Source organism: Sorex fumeus, unplaced genomic scaffold (genome assembly GCF_029834395.1).
Source record: "Sorex fumeus unplaced genomic scaffold, SorFum_2.1 ptg000063l, whole genome shotgun sequence".
Classification (NCBI taxonomy): domain Eukaryota; kingdom Metazoa; phylum Chordata; class Mammalia; order Eulipotyphla; family Soricidae; genus Sorex; species Sorex fumeus.
Genome location: NW_026606120.1, coordinates 26203230 through 26216769, shown reverse-complemented (window position 1 = coordinate 26216769; position 13540 = coordinate 26203230). Strand labels below are relative to the sequence as shown.

Here is a 13540-nt window from a genome sequence, read left to right as displayed (position 1 = left end):
GCTATGTCAGACATCAAAAAAGTGAGTAGCTCTTTCATACATAAAGATTTGTGATGCATCTCAATTTTTGCTTAAAGGATATAACTTCATATTTTATATATCTCCAGAGATTTCAGCATATTTTGCATTCCATTTTATGAATGATATAGAAAGCTTATTTTCCTTTTTTATGTATCATATACACATATATACATATGTATACAGTGTAGCAGTGAAATAAAGGTAGATACACTTTGGTGGGTGCTAAAGGATCTTTGCACACAAGAGGGAAATGTGGAGTCCCAATGTGAGAGAAATACTGTACATCACATGCTGTGAGTATTCTCTGAGATTCAGAAAAAATGACAATTTGGCCTCTCCAAGAGAACTGGGACTTCTGATCGTTCTAGCTATTATAGCCCCAGTGTGTGCCTTACCCTATCTCAGAGTTAATATCTCTGACCCTCTCTCAATACCAAGATTCAGGATTCTATCTGTGGTTCTATAATTTACAGATGACATCAGTTTCTATAACCAAAATAACATGCCTAATATTAGCTCAGTGAAGAAATCCTATTAGAACTGAATTTCTGAAAACAAATACGAATAAACACACAAGCCATCATAATATATGAGACAGAGCAAAAATAATACTAAAAGGAAAATTTTTAACAATGAAGTTTTACATTAGAAAACAAAAAGAAAATAAGTTCAAGTAAATGTTAAGGAATTAGGAGAAAAATGTTAAACTTAAAGTCATCAGAAAGAATGAATTTTTAAACTCACATGATGTCCCAAGACTGAATTAAAAACAAGTAAACAAACAAACAAACAGAAAGCCTTAACAGGCTAATACAATGATACTATTGAAAAATAAATCATAAGTCTCTCCAAAACAAGTTTGTGTGCAAATGGATTTAAGGGTAAATTCTACTTTAAATAAAACCCCATCTTTAAAATACTAAGATCATGTGGGGGGCCAAGGAGATGACTTTGAGACCCAAATTTGATCCCCAGCACTACAAGGTCATCTAGCACTGCTAGAAGCAAAACAAACAAACAAAATCAAAGCCCCGAAGATATGTTTTCTATCTTTCTTAAGATCTTTAGGAAATCGGAACAGGAATTCTTCCAACTACTTTATGTGAGGAAAACACCAAAAGACAAAAACCAAAAGCAGAAAAAGCTAAAAAGAAAAAAAAAGAAAAGAAGAGAGAGAGAGAAAGAAAGATGGCGGCCGCACGGGAGCCTTGTGGAAAGCGGGTTTGAGCCGGGCTCGGGGGAGCGGCGGGGACCTCATGGGAAGGGGGGCTTTGTGGGCCGTCCCCCACGCCCCACCGGGGTCGCCAGCTGCCCCCCACGAGCGGCTCTCCGGCACGGCCACGACTCCAGGGCACAGAAACCAATCTCTTAACTAGCTAACTTTTAATAGAAATTCTTCCAGGGTCAATAAGTAAAATAGCAGAAATTCAAAACCGCGCGGCCGCCATAGCGGCCACGCGACATCATTTTATTCTTAAACCAAGTTGTAGAAAGCAAATCATTTCACAACGCTGTTTCAGCATGTCTGATTGGGGGGGGGGGGGTGGGTCGTAAACTCTAAACAATAATTGTGCATCTTCTATCGAAATAATCTATCTAGTCAAAGTAGATAGAGTATTAACTAGAACTCATCTGCCTCACAAAGAATTGGGAGGGGTGGGAGGTGGGGGTCTATTGGGGTTCGGGGTTAAAAATGAGTATTGGTAAAGGGAAATGTGTTTGGTATCTACATGACTGAGACCTAAACCCGAAAGCTCTGTAACTTTTCCCACAGTGATTCAATAAATAAATAAATTATAAAAAAAAAAAAGAGTAAATGTGTACGGGACAGATAGATTTCTCCATAGCTGGAAGCCTGCCTCATAAACAAAGGGGAGAAGGCAGCTGGAATAGAGAAGGGATCACTAAGAAAAAGATGGCTGGAGGAATTGGTCGGGATGGGAGATGTGTGCAGAAAGTAGATAAAGGACCAAACATGATAACCTCTCAGGGTCTGTATTGCAAACCATAATGCCCAAAAGTAGAGAAAGAGTATGGGGAAATCATGTCTGCCATGGAGGCAGAGGGAGGGTCGGAAAGGGAGGGTATACCGGGGATATTGATGGTGGGGAATGTGCACTGGTGGAGGGATGGGTGTTTGATCATTGTGAGATTGTAAGCCAAACATGAAAGTTTGTAGGTATTTCACGGTTATTCAATAAAATTTTAAAAAAGAGTAAAAAAAAAAAAAAAGAAGAGAGAGAGAGAGAGAGAGACTGAACATCAATATGCGTATAAAAACCTAGATGCAAAGATTTTCAATAAAATGTCAATGAGATGAATTCAACAATACATTAAAATTATCATACACCATAAACAAGTGGTATTTATTTTTGGGATGTTAAACCATATCAAAAAGAAAATTTTTTAAAAAAATCACATGATCACATAAATAGATGTTATTTATGATCAAAGCATAATGAAGTGGAAGGCATTCCTCAATATGGCAAATGCCATATATAGCAAACTCAGTAAATATCACACTTATTTAAAAACAAAATGCTTTTCCTAAGAAACAACAAATCAACTGTGTGCATTCTTCCCACTATTATGAAATACAGTATCAAAATTTTCAGTCAAAACAGTTAGCTAAGAAAAAAAAAGTAAAGGAGATTTAACTTTAAAAAGTAAAGTTCAAAAAGTAGTTAAATATCACATTTTATAAATAACATGACAATATGTTAAGAAATCCCTGACAGTCACCATAATACTACTAGAAAAAAAATTTTTCAGAGAAAAAAATCTGTATAATTCAAAATGTTGCATTTATAGAGTAAAATAAGAAACTAAAAGAGAAACCAAAATCTATATCTCATTTACTATAGCATCAAAAATAAATATTTAATAGTAAGTTAACAAATAAGGTTAAAGATATACATAGTAAACTACAAGTTACCATAAAAAAGGGAAGCTACAAGGAAATGGAAAAAGACTACATGTTCATGGTTTGAAAGAACTGTCATTGTTAAAATGACCATTTTACCCAAAGCAATAAATACATTTAACATAGAATAGACACTGATCAATTTGTGTGAAGCCACAGAAACTCCAATGAGCCAAAGAAATTATGTGGAGAAATAAGATGAAGGGCACTACATTCCCTAAGTGTGCATATAAAAAGCTATAGTATCAAATCAGTTTAGTACTGGAACAAAGGTGGCTTCTCAGACCAATGGAAAGTTAACTTATAGCAAAGAAGGAACAAAACTGTCTCAATAAATTATTTCTGGAAAACTGGGTTAGCCACAGGCAAAAGAATCACAAAAGTTAACTCAAAATGCATCCTATAACTGAATGCTCGACCCAAATTTTAAAAATACATCAAAGAAAGCACAGGCAAAAAAGTGCATAATATTGACTTCAGTGGGGAGTTTAATGATTAAATATAAAAGCAAAAGCAATGAATGGGATTAGATCAAAGTAGCTCTGAGTCAAAATGCGAGGAACAGATAGAGAATGACTGCATTCATTTGTGGTATATAAAAATAATATATAGTAGAAGACTAATATCCATGTACAGGGAAAACAGGGGCTAGGAGGACTGGTCAATGGTTGGAACTAACCACAAGTGTGTGCGGGGCTGAGGGCAGGTAAGGTAGAGAAGAGACTAGTATGACAGAAATAGCAGGAAATGATCACGCTGGACAAAATCTAAATGATCAAACTAGGTGAAGGGATATTCTTGATAACTTTCAGTACCAATATTGCAAATCACAATGCCCATGAGGAGAGAGAGATAGAAGGAGAGAGAGAAAAAAAGCCAGAGAGTGAAGAAAAGTCCCTCCCATAGAGGCAGGCAGGAGGTGGGGGGTGATAGAAGGGAGCCTGGGGACACTGGTGCTGGGAAATGTATACTGGTGGAGAAATGGGTGTAGGAATACTGTATGACTGAAATCTAATCATAAACAGCTTTGTAAGAGTGATTCAATAAAGTAAAAAATTAAAAAGTAGCTCTGTACAATAAAAGCTAAATGGTAGAGAAAATATGCATATCTGGGACTGGCGTGACCGTATGGTGGGTAGGGTACTTGCCTTGTACTCGTGACACTCAGGTTTGACACCCAGCATTCAATATGGCCCCCTAAGCACTAGCAGTAGTTATTCCTGATTGCAAATCCAGGAGTTAACATTAAGCACCACCAGTCTGGCCAATAAAGAACCAAATAAACAAAAAATATGCACATCTAGGAAAAAAGATAATATCCAAGATAAGTTGAAAACTGAAAAAAAACCAACAACAAAAAAGTTTACCAGTAAAATGGCGAGAAGTGTTACACAGTCGCTTCTTCAAACAAGATATACAGAAGGCAAATAGGTACCTGACAAATGTGTATTATCAATGATTATTGGGAAAACGAAAGTTAAAATGCCAAAAAGACATGTCATAACAGTGAGACTAAACTATGTGAAAAATATTGGAAACATGTAATGAGAAGATTTAGAAAAAAAGGAGCCCTCATTTACTTTTGGCGGAGATGAAAAAATGATTTCAGTCTTTATGAAAATCAGTATGGAGATTTTCCCCCAAAATTAAAAATAGAATTAGCATGAGATTCAGCAATTTCACTCCTAGTTATCTATTCCAAGAATATAAACCATTCATTGAAATTATGTATGAACAGCAATTTTCATTACAGCATTATAGAAAATAACAAAAATCTGAAAACCACTCAAGTGCTCAATGGCAGATGAATAGAGAAGTTACAGTATGGGGTTGTGATGTTCAAAAGATATTTGCATGAAAAACACTAACAGTATTGCAAATCCTGGTACCTCAATAAAAGTAATTTTAAAAATCAGCCTGTCAAGGAGACAGGCCTATCGAGATATCTATTAGGGTTGTGGAGGTGGGGGTGGCCTTCAATGGACTCTTCAGTAGACTGTTGTTTTGGCCAGTATCCCATTCTGTACAAGGTTTTCAATATCTTTTGTGTTTTCAATATTCTGTTATGAAATTATAAAATTGTTTTGTCTTGGTGTCATACCGAGGTTAGAGAGAGACCATCTGTGGTATTGAGATGGAACCCATCTCGGTCACATGCAAAGAAGTTTTCTTACTCACTGTACTATGTTTTTTTTTTTCTTCATGTTTAGCTAGTGCTTATTTTACCCTTTGGAAGGGGTATCAGGTGATGATAAGAAAATCCACTTTTCCAGCTCTTGATTTGTTACTTAATCTGCTACCCAAATTTGAAAACCTGTATATGTAAATAATCTAGTAACTCCTTACCTGTCAGTAAGGCTACAGATGTCTATTTGCAGGTCATGGAAACTGCCCAGCTTCCCCTGCTGCACTGCGATGAGATCCACCTCCTTGTGGCTAACGGAGATGAGCCGCATGCAGCCCTGAAATCCAGGATTTCTGCATCCAGAGCCAGAGTTGCTATCAGGACAGCCTAAAAGGGCAAGCACACACACACACACACACACACACACACACAAACACCACAAACAAAAACCGTTACACCACAGTGTTTATTGTAGAAACTACCCCTGGGAATTACACTCCTCTTCCCTTTGGAGCAGGACAGAGTGCTAGGAAGTTGACAGGAACAAGAGTTTCTGGTATTGGTAACATGAAAAATATAAACTAAGGCCAAGTTTATGGAATGACCAGAAGAAGGTAAGGGGTAAAAGTATAGAGTTAGTGAAAATCTGTTTTAAGCAGAACTTGGTTTTCTTTTTAAAAGCATAGGTTTCCGTGCCCATGCTCCGGACAGTTCCTCGCACCCAGATCCACCCAGCCTGCCTGACCCATGCCATCCTCCAGTGCTTCCTGCATCCACCCCATGTGCCAGGTGAGTGACCAGAAGCCGGTGGCCATTCCTCCTTTTACGCTGCAGTCAGCCTCTCAGACCAGGATACCACCTACAGCCTGGCAGGGGGCATGGCCTCTGTGGCAGGGGGTGTGGCCTTTACAGTAGGAGGTGTGACCTTGGGGTGGGGCCAGTAATCTTCCCCATTCCTGGCACCCTGGAGTCACATCCCACTCTTCATCACCTAATTCCATGAAGAACATCCTAGCTATTTCAAATACAATAGGCCAAAAGTCCACTAGTCTATTACAATTTCACCAAAACACCAGTGAACATAAGAAGCCACACAAGCTCATTATAATAAAAGATCACAGGCTCACCAGAGGCCTCACATACAGAGGAGCACCTGAGAGGAAGGACTTATAGAAGGTGGAAAACATGACCACCATCAAGTGAGCTCATCCAGAATACTTTCTCGCCGCAAGAGGAAATAATGATAGTGAACTAGAAGGTCCCACCTCCATATAACCACGACAATATAAAGAAGCAGCTCAAATTCCCACAGAAGGAAAGGATTAAGAGAAGAGTCCAGAAGTCTCAGCAGGCGTCACCCACAAATACAATCTCTCTGGTAAGGGATTTAGAGATGAAATGTTGAAGATGTTCAATGAACTGAAGGAAATGGAAAAGGCATACAGTAAGTTAAAGGAGGACATGAAAGAAAGAGTGGAATGACAGACAAGAAAATAAAGGAAGAAATGAGAGCAGAAATTAGAAAGCTACAAACAGAAGTGTCACTAATAAAGGACTTAGTAGATGAAATAAAAAGTCAGTAGGTGCCCTCAAACATAGGATGGCTACAGCCGAAGACAAAATCAGTGAGCTTGAAGATGAGCTACAGAAAGCTTACAGGCAACAATAAATAATGGGGAAAAAAACCTCAAAATAGCTCTGGGGTGAATCAGAGACCTAGGGGGTGAATCAAAGAGAAACAACATTAGAATAATTAGAGGACCAGAAGGACTGGGAGGCTACCCCAATGAAAAAGTCACAGTTAAAGATGTCATTGCTGGAAAGTTCCCAAAGCTGGAGAATGCAGGCATCCAGATTCTAGGACCCGGAGGGTGCCAGCTAAAAGAGACCCAAATAAAAAGACTCCAAGACATATCATAGTCAGAATGATGGATGCCACGGATAGAAACACAATACTGCAAGCAGCAAGGTCAAAGAAGAAAATCACATACAAAGGAGCATCCCTTAGATTTACAGCAGCCTTATCAGAGGAACCTTTCTAAGCCCAAAGACAATGGTGAGATGTAGTGAAAAAAACTCAATGAAATGAACGCCTCACCAAGAATACTATATTCGGCTAAACTCTCACTCAAGCTTGAAGGAACAATTCATGAATAAAAAACAGCTCAGGAACTTCAGACTCAAAACTAACGTTAAAAGAACTAAATGAGCTACTGTCAGACAAGAAAAAAATCCTACAAGCACAAAAAAACTCTACAGAAAGATGGCACAAATCCCCATGGCAATAATCTCTCTCAATATCAGTGGTCTAAATGCACTAATTAAGAGACACAAAGTGACAAAAATGGATTCAGAAACTGAACCCAACATTCTGCTACCTATAAGAAACACATCTGAACAGTCAGAGCAAACACAGACTCAATGGTCAAAGGATGGAAAACAATCCTGCGAGCAAAGAATTCCCTCAAAAAAGTTGTGGTGGCCATCCAAGTATCTAACCTCATGGATTGCAGGTTGAAAAAGACTAGAAGAGACAGTGAAGGCTATTTTTAATAAACAATGGATATGTACAGCAGGAAGAAATCACAGTCCTAAACGAATACACACCTAATGAGGGACCAGCGAAATACTTAAAACAGCTGCCAACAGTTTTAAGTAAAACATTGCTAGCAACAAATAGTTGTTGGAGACTTCAACACCGCCTTGTCACCTCTGGATAGAGCAACAAGATTAACACTCAGCAAAGAAACATTGGCTTTGAAGGAAGAGATAGAAGAGAGAAGGTCTACACAGGACTTTGCATCGTCCCCAAAATGAATACACGTTCTTTCCAGTGCACACGGAACATTTTATAGAATAGAGCACGTGCTGTGTCACAAAACACACCTCAACAAAATCAGAAAGATAGACATCATATAACTATCCTTTCAGACCACAATGCACTGAAGATAGAACTTAATCATGCACAGACACAGAGAACCAAATCACCTGGAAATTAAACAACTCAATGCTGAACAATGAGTGGATCAGAAAGGTAATTAAGGAAGAAATTAAAAGCATAAAGAATGACATTACCATGATACTGAACTCAAACTAATGAGCAAGTTTGATAAGAGGTACTAAATAGAAAGTGTTTGAAAATAAAATGAAATAAAAATAAATGTCATAAATTGAAAGTGAAAAATAAATTTTATTTATTAAAATTCATGCTAAATACCTAACTTCTGTGTGTCTGTAGGCATGCGCAGGCATACTTTTAAAGAATTTTTATAACAATTGTTTTGCACCTCTAAGATTTATATTTACATTTAAAATATTTTGTTGAACTGGACACTTCAGTCAATATCATAAAGAATTAAGAACTATCTTGTATTGCCATGTCAATGGAAAATATGAAGAAAAATATATAAGAATACTCCTTGTAGGGCATTTGTCTTGCACTCTGCTGACCTGGCTGACCTGAGATCAATTCCTCTGCCCCTCTTGGAGAGCCCAACAAGCTACCGAGAGTATCTACCCTGCACAGCAAAGCCTGTCTTCCCATGACGTATTTGATATGCCAAACACAATAATAACAAGTCTCACAATGGAGATGTAACTGGGCCCGCTCAAGCAATTGATGAACAACGGGAGGACAGTGCTACAGTGCTACTCCTTGTAGCATCGATTTTTTTCAATAATAGTAATTTTCACAACTTCTGGTACAGTTCTTGACTGTCCCATTATATATTACAAACCACAATATCTACATGGTTGCTTTGTTTTATTCCAATGGAATTTGCAAGAAAACAATGTTCTTTTAATAATGATAAGAAAGGAGATGCTTTAAAATAAAAATCACAGCAAGATGGAATTTAAACCTTCATCCATCCCCTGCTGTGGGTTAACAGAATCTTGAGAATTGCCACATGCTGCCCTGAGTTTACCTCTATAAATCACAGCTTCTTGTACACTGCAAGTTTAGAATGCAAAGGAGTGGACAATTAGGAAAAGGACTATTACAATGATTACAAAGAAACAATCATGGGACTGGAGCAATAGTACAGCAGGTGAGCATTTGCCTTGCACAAGGCTGACCAGGTTTCAGCCTGTATGATCTCCAGAGGACCATAAGGCGTGATTTCTAAAACTCAAAGCCAGGAGTAACCCCTGAGCATTTCCCGGTGTGACCCCAAAACAAAATTAAAAAACATCCGGAGAGGCCAAAGATATGGTTGCTGTACCTACAAAGAAGCAGTTGTTGCAAAACGCGTTTGTGACAGGCAGTGACTGGGAGAACAAATGAACATTTGTACTGACCCCAGTACCACTCCATTCTTTATTGCCTTTGGGTAAAACTTTCCCTGGCTAAAGGGAATTGAATCTCCTAAGGTAATGCTCTTCCCAGAGATAACCAATGTTCAAAGGGACAATGGATACAATCGTGACCTAGACACATTTCCTCATCTGGGACTCCCTGGAAGGGATTCCCAGCACCAATATCTCATATAGGATCACTAAGTCATTACAAACGTACCACCAGTCAGCCTACTCCGCTGTTCATCCATCTGTTCTCTGCACCCTTCTAGGGGTTGTTGGCAAGAATTAATCTCACTGAACCACCTCCGCACAAATCTTCCGTGAAGAGGGACAGTATAGTGCCGTTGGACACTTGCCTTGTATGCGGCTGACCCGGGTTCAACCCCAGGCACCACATAATGTCTCCTGGCTCCTGAAGACAGGGCCAAAAGTAAGCTCTGAGCACTGCTGAATATGGCCACCCAAACAAACAAGCTAAATCTCCCACACAGAGGAAGAGTCCTGAAGAAGCCAACACTGTAGCAGTGTAGGCTATTATCACATAGCACTAATTTAATTGACTGTCCTATTTTTGGTAAGCAAACATGAATGAGACACATTATTTCAAAATATTTAGGCTTTTGTTTGTTGTTTTGTTTTGTTTTGTTTTCAGGCCACACTCAGCAGTACTCAGAACTTACTCCTGTCTCTATGCTCAGGATGCATCGTTCCTGGGTGCTGGGGATTGAACCCAGGGTGGCTGCCTGCAAGTGCTCTACTGGCTTACTATCCCGCTACCATGAAAATATTCAGATTTTACTTCCAAAAAAAAAAAGTTTTTTTTACTTCCCCAATTTTTTTTTTACTTTAAAAAAAATTTGGAAGTAAAACAGATTTTATTTGGAGGTTTTAAAGGGAAAGAGGAAGAGAAAGTGGGAGCAAGTGGAGAGTATTATGCTCAAGAGAGAACGTGGACTTCTCCAAGGGCAGAGAGAGCCCCTATACACATCTGAGCATTAGACAGGAAAGCATGAAAGTACACATCTCAAGAAAGGAGATGTGGTGACAAATGAGCTCCGACACCACATCTTTGCTTCCCAACATTCCATAAGGTCCCCCAAACCTGACAGGAGTGAATCCTCGGTGCTCAGGAGTAAACCCTGAGCAACTCAGGGTGTGGTCCAAAAAAATAAAAGCAACAGCAAAGAACAAGCAAGGGTTACCTTATTCTTTTCTATTTTTCCTTTTCTGTTGTTTGTTTTTTCCCTTGCTTTTAGATAACAACAGACATTGCCCAGAGCAGCTTGGTGCTCAGGTTCTCTTCCTGGAAGTGTTTGGGGGACCATGAGGTACCAAGGATCAAAACTGAGGTCTTCTGCATGCAAAGCAATGTTCACAAAGCATGTGCTCATCCCTTTGAGCACAAGCATTATCTTCAGCTGATTATTCTTAAAAAACAATAGATACAAAATTTTGTAGGTGAAATTTTTGTAGGTGAAATTTGCATATAAAATGGAATTCTCCAATTACCAGGGTGTCTCACTTTCTATACTACAAAGATCAATAAATACCTAGAAAATCAACACTGGACTAGCACTGTAGCACTGTACTCCCATTGTTCGTTCATTCATTTGCTGGAGCAGGCACTAGTAACATCTCCATTGTGAGACTTGTTGTTACTGTTTTTTGGCACATTGAATACACCACCGGGAGCTTGCCAGGCTCTGCCATGAGCATTGGAGTAGGCAGCAAATTAAATCTGCATAAGGATTTTATCCTTGTTTATTGTGTTATTTTTCCTGATCACAGTGTCTGCCTATCCTTGTCTTTGTCCCTGAATGTTTCTTTTTGTCTTCAGCTGGAAATGGTATTTAAGCTAGTAGCTTATGCATTCTTGGGAGTTACTCTGACTTCTTATATAAAGGAGTAAATAAATAGTAAACAAATTAATAAAATTGTTTATTTTTCTTATATTTATAAGAGATTTCAGTCAAGAAATTAGAAGAGGAGAAGAAACATTAGTTTTCCCAGTTTCCCTCCTATGTATTTTCAATAAGAGCTCAAATTTTAGTCTTTCTTTTATTTTGGTTTGTGGAAATTTGACATGACATACTATTTTTTTCCTTAAATTTTTATTAGTGAAACACAATGAGGTACAGTTGCAGACTTACAAATTTTTGTGCTTTGGTTTCAGTTATACAATGTTTGAATACCCATCCCTCCACCAGTGCCCATTCTCCACCACCACCAGTCCCAGTATCCCTCCCACCTCCCTTCCCTCCATCCCACCCTACCTCTGTGGCAGGGCATTCCCTTTTGTTATCTCTCTCCTTTTGAGTGCTGCGGTTTGCAAAAGAGATATTGAGTGGCAATCTTGTTCGGACTATAGTCTACTCTCATCACGCATTTCCCATCCTGAGAGGAACCTCCCAACATCCTTTATTTGGTGCTCCCTTCTCTATCTGAGCTGCCTTTTCCCCTAGCGTGTGCGGCTGTCCTCAAAGCCATGGAATAATCCTCCTGGTACTTATCTCGGCTATTCTTGGGTGTTAGTCTCCTATTTTGTTACTTTCTGTTCCCCAGATGAATGCAATCTTTCTATGTCTATCCCTCTCTTTCTGACTCATTTCGCTTAGCATGATACTTTCCATGTAGTACCACTTGTACGTAAATTTCATGACTTCATCCTTTCTGACAGCTACATAGTATTCCATTGTGTAGATGTACCAAAGCTTCTTTAACAAGTCATCTGTCCTTGGGCTCTCAGGTTTTTTCCAGATTCTATCTATTGTAAACAGTGCTGCAATGAACAGACAACTGCAGATGTCGCTTCGACTATACTTTTTTGCCTCTCTGGGGTATAGTTCCAGGAGTGGAATTGCTGGGTCAAATGGGAGCTCAATTTCTAGATTTTTGTGTATCGTCCTTACTGTTTTCCAGTCGGCATTCCCACCAGCAGTGGAGGAGGGTCCCTTTCTTTCCACATATGTGCCAGCACGGGTTGCTTTTGTTCTTTTGGATGTGGGCCAGTCTCTGCGGTGTGAAATGATATCTCATTGTTGTTTTGATCTGCACCTCCCTGATGATTAATGATGTAGAGCATTTTCTCATGTGTCTTTTAGCCATTCGAATTTCATCTTTGAGGAACTTTCTGTTTATTTTGTCGCCCCATTTTCTGATAGGGTTGGGTGTTTTCTTCTTGGGGAGTTCAACCAGTACTTTGTATATCCTTGATATCAACCCCTTGTCAGATGTGTATTTGGCGAATACCCTTTCCCATTCTCTGTACTGTCTTTGTATTTTGGTCACTGTTTCTTTTGAGGTGCAGAAGCTTCTTAATTTAAGATAGTCCCATTTGTCTATCTCTGTTTTCAGTTGCTTAGCCAGTGGCGTGACATCTTTGAAGACACCATTAGCTTCAATGTCATGGAGGGTTTTGCCGACTTTGTCTTCAATGTACCTTATGGATTCCGATCTGAATGACATACTATTTTAAAATAGTCAAAGGTTAGCTCTTCAGGGCTGGAGAGATAGCACAGAGGGTAGGGCGTTTGCCTTGCACGCGGCCGACCTGGGTTCAATTCCCAGCATCCCATATGGTCCCCCGAGCACCGCCAGGAGAAACTCCTGAGTGCAGAGCCAGGAGTAACCCCTGTGCATCGCCGGGTGTGACCCAAAAAGCAAAAAAAAAAAGGTTAGCTCTTCAAGTCTGTGTTCTCTATTGAACACTTATCTCGCTTGTTTATCTCTATGTATCCTTGCTTGCTTCATCTTTCAAGTTCATGTTTCCTTTTGAACATGTAATCTTTACCTTTTCCCCCCCTTTCAATTTTCTTATTTTGGGGGGAGGGATGGTTATGCTCAGGGATCACTCGGGGGTTATGCTCAGGGCCAATCATGGCTCTTCACTGAGGAATTAGTCTAGGTGGTGCTGGGGGACCATTTGGGATTCAGGAATCTAAACCAGGTTGACCACATGCAAAGCTTTATCTTCTGTACTATTACTCTAGCCCTACTTTGCATATTTCTAAGTAAGTTTTGTGCAATAAAACTTATCTTGTTTCACTAAAAATAAAGCCAGAACAATCATTAAAGAGAAATAATTTCTTCTTATTTGAACCAGGCTGGATGTTTGGATTAAACAATAATTTTTTTTAAGAAACTATCAAGCCAATAGTTGTTAGAGTAGTCAT

At 39.1% G+C, this 13540-nt stretch overlaps 1 pseudogene; it reads right to left on the bottom strand.

Moving 5' to 3' along the window:
- Positions 1-13540, bottom strand: part of LOC130034970 (contactin-associated protein-like 3) — a 170144-nt pseudogene that overhangs the window by 96768 nt on the left and 59836 nt on the right.